The sequence below is a fragment of the Neltuma alba genome, unplaced genomic scaffold (assembly GCF_004799145.2).
Source record: "Neltuma alba isolate B1F8T4 unplaced genomic scaffold, ASM479914v2 tig00006143_pilon, whole genome shotgun sequence".
NCBI classification, from domain to species: Eukaryota; Viridiplantae; Streptophyta; class Magnoliopsida; order Fabales; family Fabaceae; genus Neltuma; species Neltuma alba.
The window spans coordinates 44,332-70,838 of NW_021634366.1; the positions used below are offsets into that span (position 1 = coordinate 44,332).

The following is a 26,507-nucleotide window of genomic DNA, read 5'->3' on the forward strand; positions in this document are numbered from 1 at the left end:
TAGTCATCATAAGGCTGCATTATAGCAATACATGGGATAGATTGTTAGACTGGTGAAGGAATAGTTGGAATGATTAGATCAAGATGTTGTTTAGGAAGAAATTCTTCATGACCTATTTCCTGAATAAGTTCAAAGAGATTCATATCTTTTAAAGGCTTAATAGGCTCTGGTAGAGTTTTCCACATATTTACTCTAACTAGTTGTTTTGGCCCATGGTCATCATCATCATGTTTGAAAGGTTTCTTATGAGAACAAGAAGAACATTTCTTTGACGATCTCAGTAAAGCTCTTTTGAGAGCATAAGACCAATCATTGTCACTGTCATTTGAGAGATCTTAAAAATCTCATTGATCACAATCACATTTAGTATCACACATCTCTGCTGTGTAATCCAAAGAAAGTGATCATTTACCTGGCAAACACAGACTGACTTGGCTTAGGAGTAATCCAGGCAATAGGCGGCTCTTTTTTGGACTGCATGTAAGTAAGAGATCTAGACAACATTTGGCATGAAGGCCTACTGGGTTATTCTGATGAAGGTTACTTGAAGATGGATTTAACAGTTCTACCTGGCAGCCTTTGCAGAGTTAGGGGAGCACTAGTACGAACATCTCTTGGAATGGAATGAAATTGTTTCTTGCAATTATTAATCTAATCAAGTGATATCAACCAAGAATGTTCCTCTTTTGGAAGTTGATGAGGGTTTTAAATAATAGGCATATCATCAAATTTATCTACTACCATATAAAGTGTATCTTCAGTAGAGTTTGTAAAATAAAGATCAAGAGAATGATTTTGTACCCGATAGATAATTTGATGATGAAGTATAGCCATAATGGCCTTAGGATCTTAATCAGCTCTAACTATCTGTACCTGAACTTTAAGTCTGTGATAGAGAGTTGGATCTAAAACCTTCATGTTGAAATTTGGAGCAATCATGAGGATAACACTTTCATTGCTAAGAGTAATAAGAAGAGTACCAATTAAAGCTTTATTATAGGATGTATAAGTTGTGTCCAAAAGAGCAATTTTAGTAGTTGTCAGAATAACTTTTCTTCTATGAAGAGTGAGAATAAGATGAACAGCATTGATATGGAGATGAGTATACCATTGTGCCCTCCATGAGTCAATAAGATGCTAGGGGATTTTGAGAGTGACATATTACTCAGCCGTAGTTGTCTAAAGACCACTGATCAAGCTTAAAAGTTTGAACAACTTCTTTAGTATGAGTTCTTCTAGTTGAGATAAGAGATTGGATACTCCTAGTAAGTGAACTAGAACAGTGATAAAGACTATAAGGACTAAGAAATAGGAGACTATATTTTGAATGCGAGCATCTTCTGAAAGATGAAGGATTTCTATAACGTTTTCTATTTTATTAGAAGTCTTTTTTTTTTTAATATAGAGGGAGGTAAATGCTCAAGGGAAAGACAAGAAGAAAGTTTAACAGGTTCAAGAGATGTAGATTCACTCATAGTCATGGAGTTTCTTACTAACTTTTATCTATAATATTTTACTCGTGTCTCAAAAGAGACAGGCTCTGATGCCACTGAGAGTAAGTCTTCGTGACAGAATCACTGAGACTCAATCTCTCTTGAACCCCTTGGATCATTAAATCCTAACTTTACAAAGGCCCATGTCTACACCCAGATACCATAACCCGATATAAAAATCCACATCCTTCTAGATAAATATGCAATGCCTATCCCAACTATAGCCTTTATTGATATCGGTTCATGCTATACAGTTATGAAATCTCATATTCTTCCTCCGAAAGAATGGGCACCCTTCAACTAATATTTCACAACTGTAGATGAAAAACCTTTCAAGATAAAATTAATAACCAGAAGAAAGATTGATATCCAATACTTTCCTGATTGTGTTCTTTAGATGAAAGTTTTAGGTAGTGATCTTCCTTCAAAACATCTTCCTTCAACTGGTGAACCGGCCTGTTGTCCGGTTCGGAATAAGACAAGAACCGGCCAGGGGTTAAACCGGTGGTGAACCGGTTGAGCCGGTATGAACCGGTGTAAAACCGAGTAAACCACCGGTTTAGGTGATTTAGCCGGTTCAGAACATTTCCCTCTCCAGAGCCCCAAAACAATGGCGTTTTATTAAAAAAAAAAAACTTCGAACCCAAACCAGCTCAACCTCGACCGCCCAACCCGTCTCCTTCGGTCCTTCCTCATTCGGTCTCCAAAACGGCAAAACCATCTCGGCAGCTCCTTCCTAATCCTCAGTCCCAGCCGCCGTCGCCGTGTGCTCAGTGAACCTCGCCGCCGTCGTCGTGTGCTCACTGTCCCGTCTCGGTACCGGCTTGCTAAATCTCGCCGTCGTCGCCTCATTGAATCTCCCAGCTCAGCTCACTGAAGCTTGCACTGTCACCGCGTCGTCCCCTGCCTCGCCTGAAGCTGGTCGGTGCCCTGCCTGAAGTTGCTCGTCCTGCCGTCGCCTCGCCTGAAGCTGCTCGTCCAGACTCCCAATTTCGTTTGACTCGGTTTGAGCTCTCCGTCTCTGTCTCTCTGATCTCTCGGCCACTCTTATTTTCGTTTGAACTTGGATTGAGGGTGATAATCTATTAATCTCTGCCATCTATTATATTTCTGGTTTGATTTTTCCTTTGAGTTTGGATTCTCTGCCTGTCTGTCATTTTTTATTTTTCCGTGCTGCTTCATATGGAGTTGTGGTGTTAGATTGCTAGACTATCTGGAAATAATAGATTGAATTTAGTCAATTTACCATAGCATTGGAAATATACTATATGGGTTTATATTAATCATATGGAGTTGTGGTGTTATGTTCTTTGTGTTATGGCTGCTGCGATGTTCAGATGAGAATTGAGAAGAATCATTTTACTTGTTGCATTTTGATTGTTTAATCATTAATGTTTTATTAAGCTTTTGATTTTTTTTTTTAGTAGCAGTGATGGATATTACAAATAATCAAAGTTTTGGAAATGACAACATGACTTCTAATACTGGATCTTCAACTCCCCAAACCGAAACCTCCACACCCACATCTTCATTACGTGCCAAAACTGATCCAGCATGGGCACATATTGCCTACAAAAAAGAGGGAACACAAAATATATATACGTGTCTTTTTTGTACTAATAGTTATAGAGGAGGTGGGATCAATAGGATGAAGCAACATCTTGCTGGCACTGTTGGTCAAATAGCTGCTTGTAAAAAAGTTCCACATGATGTACGTCATAGAATGGCAGAGTCTTTAAAAGAAGGGTCAAAGAAAAAAACTATTGAAAACATAGAAGAGGAAATCGAAGAAACTCATATTGGATCACCAAATGTCACAAGTAGTGCAAGGAAGAGGAAAGCTTCTGGGAGCATAGACAATTATTTTGCTCCTAGAACAACTCCTGATTCTCAACCTGGCATTAAGAGTGCATTAGCTACTAAAGAAGCAAAGCATAATGTGAAAATATTGATTGCTGAATGGGCTATTGTAAATTGCATTCCGTTTAAGGCGTTTGATTGCCCTTTATTTCAAAAAGCTGTGGATGGTATTGCTTCAATAGGGCCTGGGTTTAAAGCTCCTAGTGCTTATGATTTTAAAACCAACTTGTTGAGTGACTGGAGAAAAGAATGTCAGTTACTCATTGATAGTCATCGAGCTAAATGGAAAAATAATGGCTGCACACTCATAGCTGATGGATGGACTGATGTTAGACAACGTACTTTGATAAACTTCTTAGTGTATTCTACACATGGTATGGTATTTGTGAAGTCTGTTGATGTATCAGATCTAGTTAAAGATGCCAAAACTCTATTCACACTATTTTGTGAAGTCATTGAGTGGATTGGTCCTAAAAATATTGTTCATGTGGTGAATGACAATGCAGCTAACTATGTAGCATGTGGTAGATTGATTAAAGAGAAGTATAAAAGTATTTATTGGTCACCTTGTGCTGCACATTGTTTGAATCTTGTGTTGAAGGACTTTTCAAGCATGCCTCATGTGTCAGACCTCGCATCAAAGGCATCAAAGATAACTGTATTTGCATATAATCATATGGTTTTCTTATCGTGGTTGAGGAGAAGACCAACTTGGAAAGAAATTGTGCGTCCTGGTGCCACGAGGTTTGCTACCACATTTATTACATTGCACATCATATATATGCACAAGAATGACTTGCAAGCTTTAGTTGTTGATAAACACTTTGTGGACCACAAATTATCAAGGACTGAAGCTGGAAAAAATTTTAGTGCAATCATATTGGACAATCGGTTTTGGAATGATTGTTATCAAGTTGTGAAAATTGTATCTCCTCTCATAAAATTGTTGAGAATTGTTGATTCAGATGAGAAGCCTTCATTGCCTTATGTTTATGAAGGCATGCGAAGGGCGAAAATGGCAATTAAGGAGATGTTTAAGAAGAACAAGGAGCTGTATAAGCCCTACACAACAATCATTCAAACTCGATGGGACAAGCATTTAAAGACCAATCTTCATGCAGCATCATATTTGTTGAATCCTGCAATCACATATGCTCCAGACTGCTCTATCAAGTCAAAGTTAATGATGGCTTTAATTGATGTGGTGGAGTCTTACTCAAACGAAGAGGTTGATGGCTTCTTGGTAATGAAACAAGCAACTACTTATCGTGAAGCCAAAGAATCTTTTAGTAGACCATCATGTCAAAAAGCAGCACAGAAACTTGACCCTTGTAAGTGTTTTATTTAATAGCTAATAGTATATTTATGGTCATTCACTAATTTTATATTTCATATTTTCATGATTTAGATGAATGGTGGACATATTATGGATGTTCAGTGCCAGAATTGCAACGTGTTGCGATGCGCATTCTTAGTCAAACTTCTTTTCTTCTGGCTGTGAAAGGAATTGGAGTTTATTTGAACGCATTCATACAAAAAGAAGAAATAGACTGGAGCACAAAAGGCTAAATGATTTAGTTTTCACAAACTATAACTTGCGATTAAAGTATAGGTAATTTTATAAGTTATGAACATTTTTATTTTGATATGGATTTACATCTAATTAAAATTTTATTTGTCAAGAGTACATTGAAGAAGCAGAAGGCAAGCTATGATCCTATTGACTTTGAAAACATTGATTTGGTGGACTTTTGGGTGACTGAAGAAGATCCTGTTCCAGAGTTTGATGATGGAGATGTGGCAACATTTGAAAGTGTTGTCAACAATGAAGACATTTCAAATTTGACAACTCCTGGGAGGGATAATGAAGGTATTATTGTCTTAGTCTCTTAGAAGTTATAAATATTTTTATTTTAATATTTATTTACATACATTTAATTGACACTTTATTATTGTCTTATTTAGGTGGTGATGATGATATGAATATTGTTGAACCTCCACTTCTACAAGATGATGTTGCTACTCCTTCTAATTTTCCTCTTCCAACTATTGATGTCTCAATTCCTGACCCTGCCAATGAATTTAATGATGATTTTGATTTTCTGTAATGATGAAGATACATATTTGTTAGTGTTAGTTTGGTACAATTAAATGTTTAAATCACTTTGGTTGTTTTTTGTATTTTGTTGAATGGTTATTACTGATGAATGTTATTTTTATTTTGTCATTGCCAATTAAATTATATTATTTTAATATGACCGGTTTGACCCCGGTCTGACCCCGATCTGACCCATTGACCCTTAACCCACTAGCTAGACCGGTTTAGTATCCGGTCCGGTTTTTTGTTCATTGACAAAAACTACTCATCCTAGAATGAATCCAAAAGATATTGCTCTAGCCAAAAAAGAATGTGATGCTCTGCTCAAGCAAGGGCTAATTGAACCAACCAAGTCTGATAGGGCCTAAAAAGAGACCAGAAATCAAAAGAGAAAAGAAATGACTTATTATTGACTATAAGCCCTTGAACATCTTTCTTCAATATGATAAGTTTCCTCTTCCAAAGTCCAATACCCTCTTAGTTTATCTGAAAATACCAAGATATTTTCCTAGTTCGACTTGAAAGCTAGTTTTTGACAATTGGGCATTCATCCTGAAGATAGATACAAAATGGTGTTTTGCATACCTAATGCCCAATATCAATGGATAGCTATGCTATTTGGGCTTAAGGCTGCATCATCATTGATTCAAAAGGCTATGATCAGAATCTTTGAATCCATTCTCTCTAATGCCCTTATCTACATAAATAACATTATGATATTTTCAGAAGATGAGCATTCTCATAAATACTTTCTATCTTAATTCCAGCAAATCTTCTAGCAACACAGGATTATGCTTTTAGCAAAAAAGGGTCTGATTGAACCCAAATTGAGTTTATGGGAATGATCTTTGAAAATGGTTATTATCAGCTTAGTTCTCACATTGCTGAAGAATTACTCAACTTTCCAAACAAGAATTTGTTAGCAAAACAAGTACAACAATTCTTGAGAATAATCAACTACATCAGAGACTTTATCCCTCACGTGGCAAATCACACAAGCCAACTGTCCAAACTACTAAAAAAGAATCCACCATAATAGGAACTAGAGCAGACAAAAGCAGTTCAAATTCTTAAAAGAATAGCACAACATCTGCTTCCTTTAAAGATTCCTGACAACGAACAACGGATCTTACAGTCAGATGCTAGAGATGACTTTTGGGGAGCTGTCCTAATTGATGATATTGATGGGAAATGATACTACTATGGCCATACTAGTAGACAACTCAAGGACTCTAAAAAGCTCATTTTTCACCTCAGTCCTTATCACTTTATAGTAAAAATAGACAATACATCTTTCCTGAAGATGTTAGATCAAAAGAACAAAACTCTTCCTGACAACCAATTGCTTCAATGGAAGGATTGGTTCTCGAGGTATAAATTCACAGCTAAGCATGTTAAGAGTCACCATAACATCTTAGCAAACTTCCTTTCTAGACCTCACAAAGATCCACCTTCTTAATCCCTAATCTCACCTAAATCATCTTCTCTATTATACATTCTCAACATTATGCCTCTTTGAAACAAAAGCTTTGCACCAAGTTTTCACCCTAAAACGACCTCTGATGTTAATCACTATGCAAAAAAGAACTTATTTTACTGGCTTCTTCTTAACTACCTATCCTATATAGTGTTGTGTCTTTCTTTTGCAGTACTATATTTGAAGAGATGATGTGATTCCTATGGTATTTGACTACCCTTTGTACATGTGCCGTAGCCATACCATCTCTTCCCATTTACCACTATCTGTGTAATGCCCGTAATAAAGGATCTAATGTCCATACCACACTTGAATGGTTCTCACCTCTTTTTAGATGGTGTAGACAAATGCAAAACGTCATCAATGAGTACAATATTTGGAATGTTCCAAAGGCAAAATAGAAGAGAAGTGCTTACTCTATCTTTGTAGATCATAGACCATTTCATACTGACTCTTTAGGATGAATATATTCTGCAAAACAAACCTGTCTCTAGTATATCTCAACCAACTGGTCTCAAGATGGGAAAAAAGTTTTGACTCAGTTAAAATGATTTTTAGTTGAGTTAAATAATTATTCTAGATCTAATTCGAATCTATCGTGTACTTCACTAGGCCCTATTTCCCAATACTGGCCAGAACCTAATAGACTGATCCTCTATCTGTGGATAAGCAACCATCTTCTTCTAGCTTGCTCTCGCACACTAACCTTACTTTAGCCACATCATCCCAAGAAACTCAAAAGGAGGAACAGACTTAGATTCCTCTTCCTCTACCTGATTCACGAGACTTTCATTCACAGTTGCCTGACTTTGCAAGCATGCGTCCTAGTGAATTTGAAAAATATTTTTACCAACAAATAGAAAGTTGGAAACAAATGTTGAAGATCCAAAGAAAAGAAGAGAAGAGAAGAGATATTCTAACATGTCACATGATCAAGAGCCCATCTGCAAATCAGACTATTGACGCTCTAGGATGATGACAAGATGTTTTGTCCAAAAAGTAGACTAGTCTTCTTTACATGTATTTTTTGTCTTATATGTACTTAGAAAAGTCATATTTGAGCAATCACTTTTCTAAAAAGACATGCTTGAGTTATCATTACTTTAAGTCACGTCATTTACTTTATGTCTCGTCAACTTTAATTTTATGTTATGTCTTAACTTTTGAATCAGCTATTGTAAAAAGATGTGTATGAACTAATGTTTTGTCTTTTTCTCAACTTGAAACCTATAAATTCAAGCCCCCTATCATCGTAACATACAAGTTGAAAGTTTGACGCTACATAATAATACTAGTAGGTTCTCTATGAATTCTTTATAAATATCTCTTTCTTCCTAAAAGCTTGATTCTATAATATCTTGTCTGTGTCTCCAGAGATTTTAGTATGCTCTGTACTTGTCTCTTAGAGGATCTTGAGTATCAAAAAGAATATGTCCACAATCCATGAGGAGTAGTCTCTCAACTCAGATGATTTGAGTTTAATTCTAATGTCATGAGATTGAGGTCCTAATGTGGTCCTTGTAGTTGGAGATTTTGATAGTGGCTTTACTTAGCAAGATCTCATAGCATCTGGAACTGAGCCTTAGTGATTCTACCAAGGAGACGTCTTGTGAATTATAGGCCAAATTTTTAAAAGCTGAACCAGTATTTGTTGGCCCTTCCAAAGCTTTTCTTCTTCTATGATAAGTTTAATTACTGATGGTTTTACACAAGTTAGTAAGTTTTTGCTGACCTAAGAGCTTTAAGACTTTTACACACATTAGTCAGGCTGCTAACAACAGTGACAAGCATCGCTAGCAAACCTTAAATAAGTTTTTTTTTATCGTTGAGAATGCTCTCAAATAGCTAATATTTTTCTCCTACGTTCTTAATATAAGTCATTTTTAAATATATCAGTATAATTGTTTAAAAATTGTTTTAATTCCATCTTTACTCATAATAAATACAATAAATTTAAAAATCATATGCTGCAGTCTTAAAGAAATACAAGAAGGGACTACTTGTATAATTTAATCAATACTCCACGATGTTAATATTTTCTGAAAAAAATACAATACAAAATTTTCAGTAAGCTAGATTTTTTGTTCCTACCTCAGCCATGCTCGCATTATAAATATATTCTTTGATTTTTGAGAATTTTGAGACGAAACTTGTTCCATTTAATACTCACTCAACCATATATCAATGTTCTATTTCCTATAGCAACATTCATTTTTTCCTTTAGACTTTGTTTTAATAGAGACAAAATAAGAAGGAGAGAATAATAGCAGGAAAAACCGTTACGAATAGTAAAACTTTTACTATTTGTGATAGTTTTTTTCTCTCTTAGAATTCTCCCCTACCTATTTTTCTCCTTATCCGAATGAAGGATTAATGTCAATTATATGTTCATTGCTTCTTCAATTTGCCATACCGTTGACTTCATACTATAATCTACATTTGATCTTAATTTCCTGATTTCATGCAATCAACCATATGCAATGTGATATATATTATATAAGAGGAAATGATTCATTAATTCTATAATATTTGTAATAATCAAATAGAATATCAATCAGCTTAGTTAATTTCACCCCGAAAGTGGACCTTCAGCGGCGACTTTTTTTGTCGCCGCTGAAAGTATAATATAATAATATATATTTTATTTTACAATATTAACGAACAATTCAATCTGGCTCAGCGGCAAGAAGGTTGGACACGAAAGGAGGCGGTCACGAGTTCGATCTTGGAAGAAGACACATTTAAGGTGGAAATATTTAGACGATGACGTGGCGATGAGGAGTGATGTGGCAATGACGTGGAGGTGGCTAGTGATGATGTGGCGGTTGGCGGTGATGACGTGGAGGTCGACGGTGCTAACGTGGCGGCCGGAGACAATGACATGGCACCGGCGGTGATGACGTGGCATTGGTAAAGGCAATTCTTCTTAGGCATTACTTTCAGCGGCGAAAAAAAAAAGTCGCCGCAGAAAACACTTTCGGCGGTGACAAGAGTGTCGCTGCCGAAAGTGTTTTCTGCGGCGACTTTTTTGTCGCCGCTGAAAGTGTTTTCGACGGCAACATTTGTGGCCGCCGAATCTTCTAAAAGTCGCCGCTGAAAGTATCTTTTAGCGGCGACCTTTTAGTCGCCACTAAAAGTTTTTAGCCACGGCTGCTATAGCAACGACTTTTCAGCGGCGACTTGTCGCCACAAAAAAACTTTCGGCGGCGACTTTTGTTGCCACTGAAAGTCAATTTTTTTGTAGTGTGTGAGAATAAGATAGATTGCATACGAGAAACTTCTTCATCTCTCTCTGTTTTTTTTTTTTTTAAAAGAACGTTCATACAGCTAAGATATCTTAAAATGCACTGTAAGTAAAGTATGAAGAGAAAAGGGAGGCAAAATTTTTTTAAAAAAATGGGGAAAAAAGGAAGAAAAGTCATACTTTCGATGAACATCTTTCCAAACAATGCAATGAACAGTTATGAACCTTGAGGAGTGAATCTTGTTGATAACTCATGAGGAAGGAAGAATGAAGAATATTAAATTCTTCAATCATTAACATTGTCTTTTATGCTTTTTTATTTGCGTAAATTAATTTCGATAACGAGATTTAAGCACTATTGTCACTACCGTAATTAAAAATTGTTACGGATAATATTAAAAATACTAACTGAAAGCAACAAAAAAGTAAAATTGTAATTGATGACAATTATATTCTGAAGGTAATGCAGGAGTGCATGAAGTTCAATAAATTTATTAGCTGTAAGTTAAAATTTATTTCTTGACTTTTACCCTTTGTACGTAAAATAGTAACATTAGTCATTTTATGGCAGTAAAAATAAGTCTATAAACCAATTCAGGAATTTTAACTACTTAAACAAGTGATTGGGGTTTAAATCACAACTTGCATTTTATATGTAGTAATTTAATTAGGAGAGTTCTTTTTTCTTTTTGTACTCTGTCCTTAACATCTCAAGACGGAATATTCTCACGCCTTGAAAAAATTCATATATATATATATATACACATATTTTTCAAAAATAGGATGGATTGCTATGAAATTTCAAGTAAGAAGCATACTTATTAAAATGTCCGGTAACAATAAAACAGTTTGTAATGACAAGTTTCAGTATAGTAAATAACAATTACTCACTTGTTATTGAGATTTATTGGTAATTACCTTTTATTTTTTGGGATTTCATTAATTTTCCCAGGAGAAAAAATACATGGAGTCGCATTAGTTTGTTCTTCCCCATCTGATAATTAAGAATATTCTCAAACATTTAAGCAAGTACCATAGCATGGAGAAGTGGAAAATGACGATAAAAGTTTTTTTTTTTTGTGTGTGTGTGTATGCATTCGGTGTGCTGCTAACCTCTCAAGAAATTACAAACAAGACTAATACGAATCAGGCTATGGCAGGACCCATATGGACGGCAATCCTACCACTTACACTACTACAATCCTAAAGGATTGAATCTGTAACCTTTGGCTAAGTTGGGACAACTTCGATAAAAGTTCTTAATGATCAGATAAAAAAGTATTAATAAAATATTAAATTTCTTTTCGTGAACTAAAGTTGTTTTTGCCCCTTATGGTTTTATCTGAACTAAAGTTGTTCCTCGAGAGTGTTAGCAAAAAAAAAAGGGTTGGCCCTCGTGCTTTTCAAGGTTGCAGCAGCCAGTATTTACCAAGACCATCATAATTTATGTTGCCTAAAATTACAAACCGAAAACATTATTATGAATTCGAATAATAATGAAAAACAATAAACTAGGCTATATCTTTATAACAGACAAGTGTGTCTATATATGTGTGTATAACTTTGGTTTTTAAGACCCTTTGTCCACCAGGCTTAAATGTAGGGGTTCGATATAAGAACTTGACACATTTTTTCTTTCACATTTATCAAGTTTTTCCAAACTAATTTATTCAACTCACAAGCTAATATATAATCTAATATTATATAAGGGTATTTTAGAAAAATCACGTCGCATTGGTTAAAAATTAAGTGATTGATTTAGCTTCTTAATCTACACAAATTATCATTTGGTGTTGTTTGTCACAACAATAAGAGAGTTTATTGTAAGCCGATTGAACCTAGCTGGCTACACACACACATGTATATATATTTATATTTTTTTTGGCCAACAATACAAGTCACTTTAATTAATTTATTAGAAGTAAGAAATGGTAGTAAATTCATTAAATTTGTTTCAAATTGAAAATTGTTCCCAAATATACTTATATTAAATGAGATTGTGAAGATGAGATAAAAGTGCATAAAGATATATTTAAGTATTAATTGTAGGAATAAAATAGAATTATTTACTATCCAAGTAACTTATATTTTTGACAAATTATTCTTTTAAAAGTGACTTATATTATGGATCGGAACAGTGACGGGCAATATAAATGTTACAGATTGTGGAGTGTATGGTTATGATAAAATATATATATATATATGTTTGATTACAATGTACTACCTCCAATCTCCAATCTTTAATATAAGATCTAATTTGGTCTTAAATGTAAGAGTCCAATTCACTTTATCTCTCATATTTATTCATTTTTTTCAAAGTAGTCTTTGTAATAGTTGCACATATTAAATGTTCCATCAAATGGTAGTTCTAACTAATACACATAATTAGTAAAAATATATTAAGAAAGATAATACTTAATTATTATAAATAACTTTTCTAATCTACGCAAATTAATCAAATAGCTTTTATATTAAGGACGGGAGGTAGTATTGTCCAAGCTTGCTTAGTTACTTTGTGTGTGTCAGTCTAGCATGTTAGATTTTTTTTTTTCCCTTTTTCATCAATCATCAACCAATCACACCTAACACTCATCACTCACACCAAAGTAGCTTAAACATACAACTCGCTTATATAGTTGTGATTAATCTTCTAATTACTTGATATGAGACTTCATTACACATCTTCTATGATAATTATGTATTGTCCAAACCAAGTAGGGAGAATTATAATGAGGTTCCAATAAAGAAAAATAATTACTAGTAAGTCCTAATGATAAGTTAGAAGTTGTTATTTTTTATTCTAAAACTTATTATTACATACTGCTTAGGTTATTACTGAAACTTTTTAATAATTTTATTTCTTCTTTGGGACTTAATTACAACTCTTCCAACTAACTATAAGGGATCATATGACATAAAAAGCAATTAACAGATGATCGTTCAATATATTTCCTCTGGTCTTTTTTTTGCTCTTTGTGAAAAACAAGCAAACTAATCAATAATATAAACTTGTTGCTGCCAAGAGGAGTTACTCTAATTAATAAGGAGTCAGTTGATAATTTATTGGGTCATGAGTTCAAATCTCACTATCGACATGAAAGTCTTGTTTGTGGGTAATTTATAAATACTTCTGTAAGTATTTTTTAAACTTGAAAACATATTCTAGTCCTAATGACTCTCAAAATCCAACTCACCTCAATTTTTTTATTACCAAAAAGAAAACTTGCCGCCTATCATCATCAGCTATAAGCTCGATATCCTAGGTCCTTGTTAACATAACTTTCATTGTTCTTTACGGTTTTTCCTCTTTGTATTCTTTCCTACACATTTTTCTTCTTATGCAAATGAAGGATTAACTTCAAATGGTCAATCAGGCTACTTCAACTTTTCATGACTTCATACTACAATCTACATTTGATCTTAATTTCATGATTTCATACAATCAACTATATGCAATATAATATATAGTGGGAGACAATTCAATAATTAAAGTTCTAATATTTGTAATCATCAAATAAAATCAATCAGCTTAGTTTTACGAAAAACAAAAATGTTCTTTAAGAATATTAATCAATATACAAGAGTGCATTAACACAAAAATATAATGATCGGAAAATCATAAATTTAAGTGTTATAAATAAAAGGATAATTATTTGATGACGACGACAAATATTCCCTCAAGTACATTGTGAGAATAAGAATGACTGCAGACGAAAAACTTCTTCATTTCTGTTTTATCTTTTAATAAAAACAAATCGTACAGTTAAGATATCTTAAAATGTACTTTAACTAGAGTGCGAAAAAAGGAAGCGAAAATTTTAAAAAAGAAAAGAAAAGCAAAATAAGAGTCTTACTTTTGAGCATCTTTTCACGACAATGGCCATGAACAGTTAGGAACCGTGAGGAGTCAATAATATTATATTCTTCAATCATTGAACATCGTCTTTTATACTTTTGGTAACATTAACTTAGATACTAATTAAATGTGTTTTAACCATTCTTGAATCTTGTCACCACCATAATTAGAAATTCGTCCGTATAATATTAAAGAAATACTAAATCGAAGCTAAAAAGTAATTTGACCTTTGAATTTTAAGAATTTTATTTGCTGTAAATTAAAGTTTATTTCTTGATTTGCACCCACTATTTGTAAAATAATATCCATGCTACTCATCTGGTTTTTAATATATGATCTATTTAACTAATTTGATTAGATTAAAAAAATTAGGTAAGTTAATTAATTATAAGAAATATGACATGTTATTCCTAAAATACTATAATCATCTTTCTTAATATCCTTCCTCCCTCTTCTACTTGGTTGTAGTTATAGGTAATTTAAGAAAAATTAATACATATGAAAAATAGTTTTTACATTTAGGATCAAGATCAACTCAATAATTATATCTTTTATTAAGGACCAGAAGAGTATAATTTTATGGCAGCAAAAAACAAATTTATATTTACCAATCCAGATTGACACAGGGAACTTTCATTACTTAAACAGTTGGTTGGGGTTCAAAACACAACTTGTACGTCTAGTAATTTAATTGCAATTTAGTTTCTACTTGAATTGATAGAAAAGAACATAATATAATTACGAAAGTATAATAGTAATAGTTGTTATTGAATCCGAAAAGGCTGGGGAAAAAAATCCGAAAAGGCGTGGTGGTAGGGCTTTCTAAACCTTTTATTTGTGTGCTTTGTTTCCAAAAGGAAAATATTCTGATATATATCTTCATTAATATGCCTCCCATTTAAAAATATAGAGTCCATAGCGCGAGTTTTTTAGTGCTGACGAAGGTTTAATATTATATGGTTATTTCCCACCCTGCACTTAACACGAGTTCAACTCCAAGTTCCCAAAAAAAGGCACGAGCTTAAAAACTTCAAGTAATCTCCGAATGATAACATCAAAATGATATACTCCTTTTTATCCCTAATATAAAAACTAAACAACTAATTTTTTAAAATTAAAAAAATTAGTTCAATTAGTTATTTATTAAAAATATATATTAGGTTTTCTGAAATACCCTCTCAAATTATTTGTATATTAATGAAACCCTTTAATTTGTGCATTAATCAACAAAAAATGCTCTAATTTGTTTATATTTTGTCCTAATTATATAGACTTTTTCTCTATTTGTTGAAAACATATATTTAAGTCCAAATTGTTAAGTCCGTCAGGAATATTATAAAAATATTTATTTAATTAAAATTATAGTAGAGTAAATTTTAGAGTAAAATATTTTAATTGCCTTTCTGTTTGACTTTTCATATTTTAAAAACATGCATTTCAATCTAGCTTATTAACATCATTAAATAATATTTTAAAAAGACTCTCCCATAAAGTACTGAGATGGGGTTTGGCTATCACTTGCTGAATTTGGAAGAACATTCTTCCGGTCATACGCATTGTGGGGCATAGTGTTGGCAGCTTTTTTACTTTTTGCTGTTTTTATTAAAAATACTAACTTATCTTTTGTTATATTATATTTAAGTTAACAATATTATTAGTGCAATTAATTATATTATTTATAAACATATCTTTTAATATTAAAATCATAAGAAAATAAGAAAAGAAAAGTTCATACTCATCATTGCTGGGGCCAAGAGCAACAAATACACGATTATGAATTCTCCTATTGAAATTCTTTTTTTTAAAATATCAAATACACAACCATTCTTTTAAAATCTATTAGTCATTTATATCAGAAAATTAATTTAAGTTTAGCAATGAGATTTGGTCTAGTCGAAATGGTTAGTTCTTCATAACGTAATGAATCCAAGTTTTTAATTCTTCACAACATAATGAATCAAAGTTGGAATCCCCACCAAGAAAGTACTCGCATTTAATACCTAATAGTATCTCGAAAAGAAATAACTTCTACAAAAGAATATATGTGTTTAGCAAAAAAATAAATAAATAAGTTTCTCGTGATCTAAACAAATTAAATATATTTGTAATAATATTTTTGAGATTTATAACTTTGTCATTCCATATTTATGAGTTTGTTGCATCCCAAATCCTAATACAAGTTTGTACTGGGACTCTAATAAAGTTTTAATGGCTTAATAAAAGAGAATAGGGACTTACATGCAAAGAAAGAAAGGTTCCAATCAGAAAAAAGAGATGAAAAGTATATAGAAACCAAATTAATTATAGTTATTGCAAGTTCACTATACTTAAGCGTAAATTAATATTATGAAAGTTACGTGATAGAACTCGGAACCAGAAAATAATTTAGCGTATTTTAAACGGAGGAAAACGCTTGGAGTTTATTTCAAGACCTTCAAGAGGCATTAAAAAGGACTACATGAATGACAAGTTATGTTGGAGTTAAATTTCTAGAAGTTTTGGATCATTAAATGTAATTATGAAACATTTAAAAAATTCAGGAAAATATGAAAATGATTCCTAATGAATTTTTTAATGTTATTTGAATTATTAAGGGTGAAACTGCCTCAAGATAAATATTCAAAAGATTAATAAGTTACTGCTAGGAGAGATATCCACATTTAATATCTGACAATACTTCAAGCGTGATTACCTCAAATAGAAAAACATGTGTGCTTATTAAAGAAAAGATTAGGAACAATGACAAATAAAGAAGCTATCAAGTGTGATATTCCAAATCAGGCTCTTAAGAGTTGAAAATGATAGAGAAAGAAGTGTATTTTGCAAATGTAGTTAAATGACTAAAATGCCCTTATATCAAAAAGTTTATTAACTAGTTCTGAATTGGTAATGACAAATGTTGAATACCAAATGACAAAAAATGTATTGGCAATGACAAGTTATTTATTAAAAAGTTGTGAAAGTAATAATAAGTGTTGAATAGCCAATAATAAGAAATGTGCTGGTAATAACTAATTTTGATAGCTTTTTTCAAATCTAACACAAGGTCATTTTAGTCATTTAATTATATTTACAAAATACTAGATCAGGCACTATTTTTTTTTCTGTCATATTCAACTCTTAGGTGTATGGATTGGAAAATGATATTTTCAGGTTCTTTTTCTGGAATTTTTCCAAAAGATTATTAAGTCAAAAGTTAATTTGACCGCCTCAAAATTAATAGTTTGCCACGAATTTTAAGGGTTAAAGCCTAATTAAATTAAGGGCATTGTAGTGGGTACAGAAAGGCCCAAACTAATGCCATCCACAAGGAGCAAGGAGGAAGAAAAATTACCATAATTAAGTGCTAAATTATTTATGGTTGAGAAATTATTATGGCAAATTAGAACGTTTATCATGGTAAAAAGAGAGTAATCTTGGTAAAGTAATTAAGGTTAAGTTAACCAAGGCTTAAGGTAAATAAGATTACTAAAGCAAAACATGGTTAGGGAGAATTACACTGTCCAGATTTTATGTCTCTTTTAAAGAGTGTCGTTGTGTTTTGATAATCATTAATGGCATGGAAATTAACTTTAAAATATCAGAAAATGTTGTAAGTTAAAGGCTTAATTTCAAATGATTGTGTGATTTTGGGAAGCCATTTCCTTAAGGGGAAATAAGGCTGCTAAAATCTTTATTAAATTAAGCCTACATGAATTAGAATGTTACTCATGGAAGCATGAGTCTTGATCTAGCTAGTCTTGAACCATGGAAAAATGATAGAAAACCAAGTTGAAGCCAAGATATCAATTTTGGAGGGGCCATGTCTAGGTCAGGATGATTTAGTGTGTGTGGCAGCTTTGAGAATTTGTTGAATCTGAGTTTAAATATGAATTCCTCATAAAAAAATCAGGAGAGAATAATCATTCGAAAAAATTGGAAGCTATGACTAGCAAAGGGTTTAGATGAGCAAGGAAACCCAAGTTGTGATTCCTATACCCAATCCAAACACTGTAGAACTTTAAACCCCAACCAAGAGGGGCAAGAGAGACAACGAACCAATGGTACAGGAGAGGAAAGGGACCTGACCATAGGAATAGGGAGGAGTGAAAAATTGAGGAGGAGCTAGAGGACAACGAAACGACGAGCAGAACCAAGGGTAGAAACGAGGAAACAACCAAGATAGATAATGAAGAAAAGAGTAAAAAGAAGGTCGGTGGAAGGTAAAGGTGGTCGAAGAAAAAGAAACTAAAGACACAATGAAACAAAGCAAATATAGAGAAAAGGAGCTAAGAAAGGAGGGAACGGAGAAGAAGTTGGCAGCGAAAGAAGAAAAATGATGAAGCAGTGATCAAGAGGGCGCAGATCTGAGAAGAAAACAAAGGAAGTTTAAGGCAGTGGAAGAAGAAAACAAGGGAACCAAGAGAAAGCAGTACAAAGGAAGATAAAGACAACAAAGGAACATTGAAAGGCTAGGGAAGCAATCAAAGGTTGCCAAAAAAGTACCAAAGACGGCGCCAGAGAGCGCCAAGCAAAATGCCTAGAAGGGAGAAAACTGACCTTTCGGAAACCCCAAGTAATGGAATATATGTTAAGTTTTTTTAGAAGACAAAAAACTATTTTTAAAACAAGAAAACAAACAACGCCTCAAATTCCATCGAGTAAACTATTTTCTCAATTATAAAGCTCTATGGTGGAATTGAAAATCACGTTCCAATGAAGTGTTTTCTTCTCTTGATAGTTTTTCTCCATTTAAAAATTTGAGCTTTTATTGAAGCTTCATCCTCCGGTCTCAATATGTACATCTTCGAGTATAATTTTTTAGAACAAGCATCCAGAGAGATTTTTTTTTCCAAAATTTTGTTTTAAAAAACAATTTTATAAAATTGTTTTGAAAAAAAGAATTAAAAAAAACAGAATCAGGACCTTAATTTCTTGGCCCCTACTTGCCAGCTTTATGATTTGTATTATTCCATATGATTCATTCAAGCGCACAAAATAATAATAAAAGAACTCATCAGTGAAGCAATGATTTGATATTAATTAACAGTCGCAAATACTGTGTATAGGAGTTTCTGGGACCCCGCTCTTAATAGATTGAAGGAATAAGTTTTAGTACTCATTGGTTTCATGAGTATTCTAAACTCATCAAATTTGGATCGTTTGTAATTTAAAATTTTTAATTAATTATTTTTAAATAGAAAAAACTTTTTTTTCTTGAAAATGCTACAGTTAAGAAATTATCCTTATTTTAAATTCTATACGTATTAAAATAATTATTTTGAGCAAATAAAAATTAAAAAAAAAATCATATCGGACCATCCAAATGAGATACGAAAGGTCCAAATCTGATAAGTTTAGAGGGCTTATCGCTTTGGTTTCACATATTGAATCCTTTTTTCTTGACAGTTTCCAAAGAAATAACTTTATTTTTAGTCAGGAGACCATTTTTGGATTTTCTTTCATTCTCCTATCACCCTTCTCTTCAAAGCTTTCGCAGGCAAATTAAAGTGATGGATGTTAATTTTTATATATTTTATCTTATGTATCAAGTTCTTCTCCCCCATTAAAAATTTTATTAGTGAGAAGAATTTGATAAATTTTTATACACATAAAATAGTGATATTCTGAAAGTTTACTTTACTTTAGGTCCTTTTTCCCAAATTTTTCTTTATCAGTTTATACATTTAACCAGTTTTGGTTATAGTTCTTACACTTTTAACTAGTTTAATTTGTCCTTTGGTCCCTATACTTAATTAACCAAGTTAATTCCGTTGAACTCATATCCAAGCCCTTAAGAAACGACAGAGACTAACATTTTAGTCTCCGTACCAACACTTAGAAATACAAGCATAAACACGTAAATTTCTCTCAATAGATCCATCTAGACTGCCCTTTATCCTAAATGTGTGTTTGGCAACTTAATGATCTGATCCCTCGAATTCACGATAATCCCATCGTTATTTTTCACCGCAAAGAGCAATTTAGTCTCTTGTTAATTGCAACCCATATTCAACCATATAACGAAATATCTTTCTCATTTCCAAGTTTTCAACCCAACTCTTTTAATGCTGAAATGATTCCCAGCTTTCATAATACCCTCTTCAGTGAACCTTAGTTTCTCTCTCTACATCCATCAAACACCCTCATATTCCATCCATTATCCTTCTAATGATTAAAAAGAGGGTAGACACAGAGAGAGAGAGAGAGAGAGAGTCTTACCCATTGTGCTGGGGAACACCATGATGAAGCTGTTAAGCTTCAATTGAGGAAAATGTTTCTTCTTTTAAAACCCCTCGTGAGGAAAACTTGTATATTTAATTACCTAAATACGTTCATTGATTTTCGAAGCATTTCATGGAGTAGAAGGAATGAACTATATGATTGATCACTTATAATCGATACTTTTAATAATCAAAATTTAGTTTCGCAAGACAAACGAGCACTGTAATTTTCCCTTTCACCAAATAGTTTTGTCCACTTGAGCATTTCTCCAAGCAATTTTGGTAGTTAGCTGATGAGTTCTCATGACACCTTCACACACGTCTTCTCTTTCCCCAAAAGCAGATGCTCTTCCAGTCTTCCCCATCTATTTATAGATATGCTTTTGAGCACTCAAAAGTCTCAAACTACGATCTCCAGATCACTCAAAACCCTTCAAAATATTATTATCATTATATCTTCTCTCCACAACAGTGTTAGAACTCTAGTTTTCCTAGGTTGATATTATTATTATTATTACATTATGAGCTTCGCCGGACAAATGGATGATGCTGAAGACTTCCAGGACCAGTTCTGTCACACACTACAAAAAAATAGACTTTAGGCGACGACTTTCGGCGGCGACAAAAAAAGTCGCCACTGAAAGTCCACTTTCGGCGGCGACACCAAAAAGTCGCCGCCGAAACCAAGACTTTCAGCGGCGACAAAAGTGTCGCCGCCGAAAGTGGACTTTTAGTGGCGACTTTTCTAGTCGCCGCTGAAAGTTCGCCATTGAAACCAAGACTTTCAGCGGCGACTTTTTTTGTCGCCGCTGAAAGTATAATATAATAATATATATTTTATTTTACAATATTAATAAACAAATTGCCGAAAATGGACCTTCAGCGGCAACTTTTTTTGTCGCCGCCGAAAGTGGACCTTTAGCGGCGACTTTTTTGTCGCCGCTAAAAGTATAATATAATAATATATATTTTATTTTACAATATTAATAAACTGCCGAAAATGGACCTTTAGCGGCGACTTTTTTTGTCGCCACTGAAAGTATAATATAATAATATATATTTTATTTTACAATATTAATAAACAAATTGCCGAAAATGGACCTTCAGCGGCGACTTTTTTGGTCGCCGCTGAAAGTGGACCTTCAGCGACGACTTTTTTTGTCGCCGCTGAAAGTATAATATAATAATATATATTTTATTTTACAATATTAATAAACAAATTGCCGAAAATGGACCTTCAGCGGCGACTTTTTTTGTCGCCGCCAAAAGTGGACCTTCAGCGGTGACTTTTTTTGTCGCCGCTGAAAGTATAATATAATAATATATATTTTATTTTACAATATTAATAAACAAATTCAATCTGGCTCAGCGGCAAGAAGGTTGGACACGAAGGGAGGCGGTCACGAGTTCGAACCTGGAAGAAGACACATTTAAGGTGAAAATATTTAGACGATGACGTGGCGAGGAGGAGTGACATGGCAATGACGTGGAGGTGGCTAGTGATGATGTGGCGATCGGCGGTGATGACGTGGCCGCCGATAGCGATGACGTGGAGGTCGACGTTGCTGACGTGGCGGCCGGAGACGATGACGTGGCACCGGCGGTGATGACGTGGCATTGGTAAAGCCAATTATTCTTAGGCATTACTTTCAGCGGCGACAAGAGTGTCGCCGTCGAAAGTGTTTTCTGCGGCGACTTTGTTGTCGCCGCCGAAAGTGTTTTCGGCGGCGACATTTGTCGCTGCTGAAACTTCTAAAAGTCGCCGCTGAAAGTATCTTTTAACGGCGACCTTTTTAGTCGCCACTGAAAGTTTTCAGCCACGGCTGCTACAGCAACGACTTTTCAGCGGCGACTTTTGTCGCCGCTGAAAGTCAATTTTTTTGTAGTGACATGATGATGTCTTTTGATGAGGAAGACGAAGAGTTCCTCAGAAACATTCTTCAGCAGCAGCCACCTGGTACTGGAAATAATAATGATGATAATAACAACTATCATTTGTCTTCTTCTCAAAGTGAAGATAAATCCTTTCCCACCGTCGATTTCTCTAACGACAGCTCCGGCAACCGTGGTGGTTCGAATGATAACAAAAACCGCGTGATGTCTGCTAAAGCATACATTTTATCGTTTGATCAATCCAACGTAATACCGGCAGAAGAAGCAATCTCAAAGCACGAAGAATCTGGTACCTCGGAACTTGGTTCATTAAAAAGGATGAGAGAAACACGTAATGTTGAGCCCAGAAAGAAGGCTAGAAACTGTTCAGAGACTGCTAATCATATAATGGCGGAGAGGAGGAGAAGGCAGCAACTCACAGAGAGATTTATTGCACCTTCGGCAACTATTCCTGGCTTGAAGAAGGTCAGTTTTCTCCTCCTCCTCCTCCTCCTTCTTTAAATAAAATTATCATTTTACAAATATATAAAGAAATCGATTCATATGTAGTATCTTTTTCAGACAAGCATAAAATAGCAATCATGTTGCCACTTCACCACTTGTAAAAAGATAAAGCTAGACCAAACTAATCAATGTGTGTTATAGTATTAGGTAAATCAAATTTGTCGAAGAAAATTAATCATTTCCAAGCTATATATAATGTATTTGATGTGTGTGTGTGTGTAGATGGACAAAGCCACAATTCTTCAAGAAGCCACCAAATACGTGAAGCAGTTTCGAGAGAGAATAACAGAACTAGAGAAACAAAATAGCTTCAACGCATCAGAGTCATCGATGAGATCGATAAAGAAACGTGAGCTACACAGAATTAATGATGATCTGTGCGAAGCAAATGAAGTGCTGCCTCAGATTGATGCAGTAGTGCTGGAGAATCAAGTTTTGTTTGGAATATATTGTGAGAAGCAGAAGGGAATTGAGTTTAAAATATTGACTTTGCTTGAGAATTTTCATCTTAATGTCACAAATAGCAGCGTCTTGCCATTTGGGAGTTCCACTATTGGCATCACCATCATTGCCCAGGTAAATACTTTTGAACCAAATCATTCATTATGAAAAATAAAGGGTTTAAGGGGTCATTTTGCCATGAAAGTATTTGCCAAGAAACTATAGGTTTTCAGTAGCTTTTTTTAAATCTTAATATCATCTTAAAAGTGTTAAAAAGGAGTAATCTCGCCTTAACTATTAAAAAAAATTAATGTTAACATTTTTTAATGGTCACTACAAAAAAAACAACTGATTACCGACGGAAAAAAAATTTTGTAGCAAATTAGTGACAGAATTTGCGACGGAAACAAATTCCGTCGCTAATTTTTTCGACGGATTAGTGACGGAATTTTTCTGTCACTAATATTAGCGACGGAATTTCTGTCCGTCACTAATTCGTAAAAAAATCCGTCAATAAATATTTAGCGACGGAATCTTTTTTCGTCAGAAAATTCCGTCGCTAATCCGTCAAAAAAATTAGCGATGGAAATTCCGTCCCAATTCTGTCAGAAATTAGTGACGAAATTTGTTTCCATCGCAAATTCTAAGAAAAAAAATTACATAGGATATATATATACAAGTAGGAGAATACTATTTATCATAATCTATTTAAATCATTTAATTTTTTATATAGAATAATTTATTAGATTTTATTATAGTAGTTATTTTTTGAATAACAAGATTTTTTGACTAATTGTAAATGATTTTCTTCAAATATATAAAACACATATACATAATATAATATAATGTAATATAATATATATAATTAAATTGTATATCTTATCAATGTTAATTAAAAATAAATTTAAAAAATATTTATAAAAAAATATTTATGATTTAAAATTCAAAATTAGTGTTGTTAGAAATTAAAATTATATTAAAAATATCTTTTTAAAAAATAAAACATTATAAAAAATAGTAAAACAAATATTTAAAAAATTATTTTTTCATTAAAATGGTTATGATTAAAATTATCATATAGTATATTTTTAGTTTTTAATAATATATATATAATTGTTCGTGTAAAATAATATAATATATATTTAATTTTACATAATAAGTCAACAGGTTCATTGCAGCTTAACTGGTAAAGCTGCACATGCACGCGGAGGAGGTCCTGGGTTTCAAGCCATGGAGAAGTCACTTTGAGGAGGAAATTCTGTGATGGTGACACGTGGCGCACACGTGGTAGTAAAGGTGAGGTGGCAGCAACACGTGGAGGTGGTCCCCAGTGATGACGTGGCAATTGGTTGAGGTGCCACGTGGCATTTTATTTTATTTTTTTAAAAATCAAGTTAGCGACGGAAAAATTCCGTCGCTAATTAGCGACGGAACAAATTCTGTCGTTAATTCCGTTGCTAATCCTAATCTGTTGCTAATTCCGTTGCTAAATAAAAAATTCCGTCGCTAAAAGCATGTTTTTTTGTAGTGGGTTAGGGTGATTCCCTTTTTAATACTTTCATAATGGTATTGACCCCAAAAAAAAAATCAGATAGTCATAATTCTTTCGTGAATACTTTTTGAATAAGAAATGATCTTTAGCACAAAAATAAATTAAATAGACTTAAACAACAAAAGAAGGAAAAGAAATAATATAGTAACTTGATCATGGACAGTTGAATTAATCTTGAATTATCATGACTTTCATTGCAAATGGGTGAGGAGTACGGAATGACAGTGAATGAAGTGATGAACAGCCTATGACAAGTTCTACCTCTGTCCCATTAAAGTTGATCCGTGCTATTCACCAAAAAAAAAAAAAGTTGATCCGTGCTAGTGTATCAATCAAACATGTGCTTGATATTATAATTTATTTGTCGCTTTATGGACTTGGGTGTTTTTGGAGAGTGCGAAGTTGCTCTCTCTCTATATCAATAAAGTTATTGGTGATGAGTGTGTTTTAGAATAATTGTCGCATTGTATCCTTTTGGATATTGCAGTGGCCAATTAATAGAGTTATTGGTGTGATCATGTGTGTGTTTATAACATAAATTGTTAAGTTATCATTCGCTTCTCACATATATCAAAAGAGACTAAGTTATGTTGTGGTGGGGTTGTGGGACTTGAATTTATCATAAAATTTTATTATTCGTGTTATAAGTTACATTTATTATTAAATAGCCAAAATGCATGCGTCTTTCACAATTATATAAAGGGAAAACCCATACGCAGGTCCTTATATTTTCATCCCATTTTGAATCAAGTCCCTAAAGTTATTTTTTATTTTATGGGATCCTTAATGTTTTAACCGTTCTATTCGTTGATCCTTCTGTTAACAAAACGTTAAATTGAGATTAAACACCGTTAAAGATCTTAATATGGTGGATGAGTGGATCAGATGCCGCAACCCATTCTCTTTCACCACTATAGAAGACCCTGCCATTGATTTCCAATTCTTCCCCCAAAGTCACTTGCAAGGAGCAAGTCGCAGTCCGACGATCCTCCAAACATCATCACTCTGCCTCTAAATAGAATGATATAATGACGACACAAGTCCCACCAGATGCACTCGCTAACAGCATGGTCTTTTCGTCGTTGTTCACTACTAAAATTAAACCCAATTCCTGCCACTCCTACTACCGTCCTCTTTGGCCAAACTATGGCTTCTTTAATTTCCCATATTTAGTTTTCGAAGTAAAAGGACTAAGGTCACACAAGATTTAGTTGCACGTTACTTCAGCATCGTTGCTCACATAGAGAGGTTTCTTATACTGGTAGGCTTGAGGGACTGATTGTGAGATTTTGCAAGAAAGTTCATAGTTGAAAGTGACTAAGATCATTGAAGTTCGAGAATGAAACAAATAATAAAAAATGAAAGCTCCCTGTGAGTTACGTTCTCCTCACTATCCTCTTCTTTTTACTCCAGGAAACATAAAATCCTATTTAAAGTTTGGAACTATCCTTCATAGTTTTGATCATAAAATTTTGAGGAGTGTCGAACTGGGACTTACCCTCTGCAGGTGGCCATGGGGGAAGAATTGGAAATCACTGGCGGGGTCTTCTACAGTGGTGAAAGAAAATAGGTTGCCACGTCTGATCGACTCACCCACTATATTAGGATCTTTAATGGTGTTTAATCTCAGCTTAACTTTTTGTAAACAGAAGGATTAACGGATAGAACGGTTAAAATATTAAGGATCCCATAAAATGAAAAAAAACTTCGGGCACTTGATTGAAAATGGGACAAAAATATAAGGACTTACATATTAGTTTTCCCTTATATAAATATGCCAATTCAAAACCTCATACATAAACATATATTAATCAAATTTCAATTTACATTTACTTCCAATGGCACATGTTAATATATATTTATTAGGACTCCATCATTTTCGAGTA

At 33.6% G+C, this 26,507-nt stretch overlaps 1 long non-coding RNA gene and 1 pseudogene across 1 annotated transcript; both read left to right on the plus strand.

Moving 5' to 3' along the window:
- The first annotated feature begins 228 nt into the window (after nucleotides 1-228).
- LOC114749729 (uncharacterized) lies at nucleotides 229-5,119 on the plus strand. The gene is made up of 3 exons (XR_003740579.1): nucleotides 229-238; nucleotides 3,123-3,127; nucleotides 5,039-5,119. It is a non-coding gene; the product is annotated as an uncharacterized LOC114749729 (long non-coding RNA).
- A 17,002-nt stretch (nucleotides 5,120-22,121) lies between these two features.
- Nucleotides 22,122-24,896, plus strand: LOC114749723 (transcription factor bHLH19-like; annotated as a pseudogene).
- The last annotated feature ends 1,611 nt before the right edge of the window (nucleotides 24,897-26,507 follow it).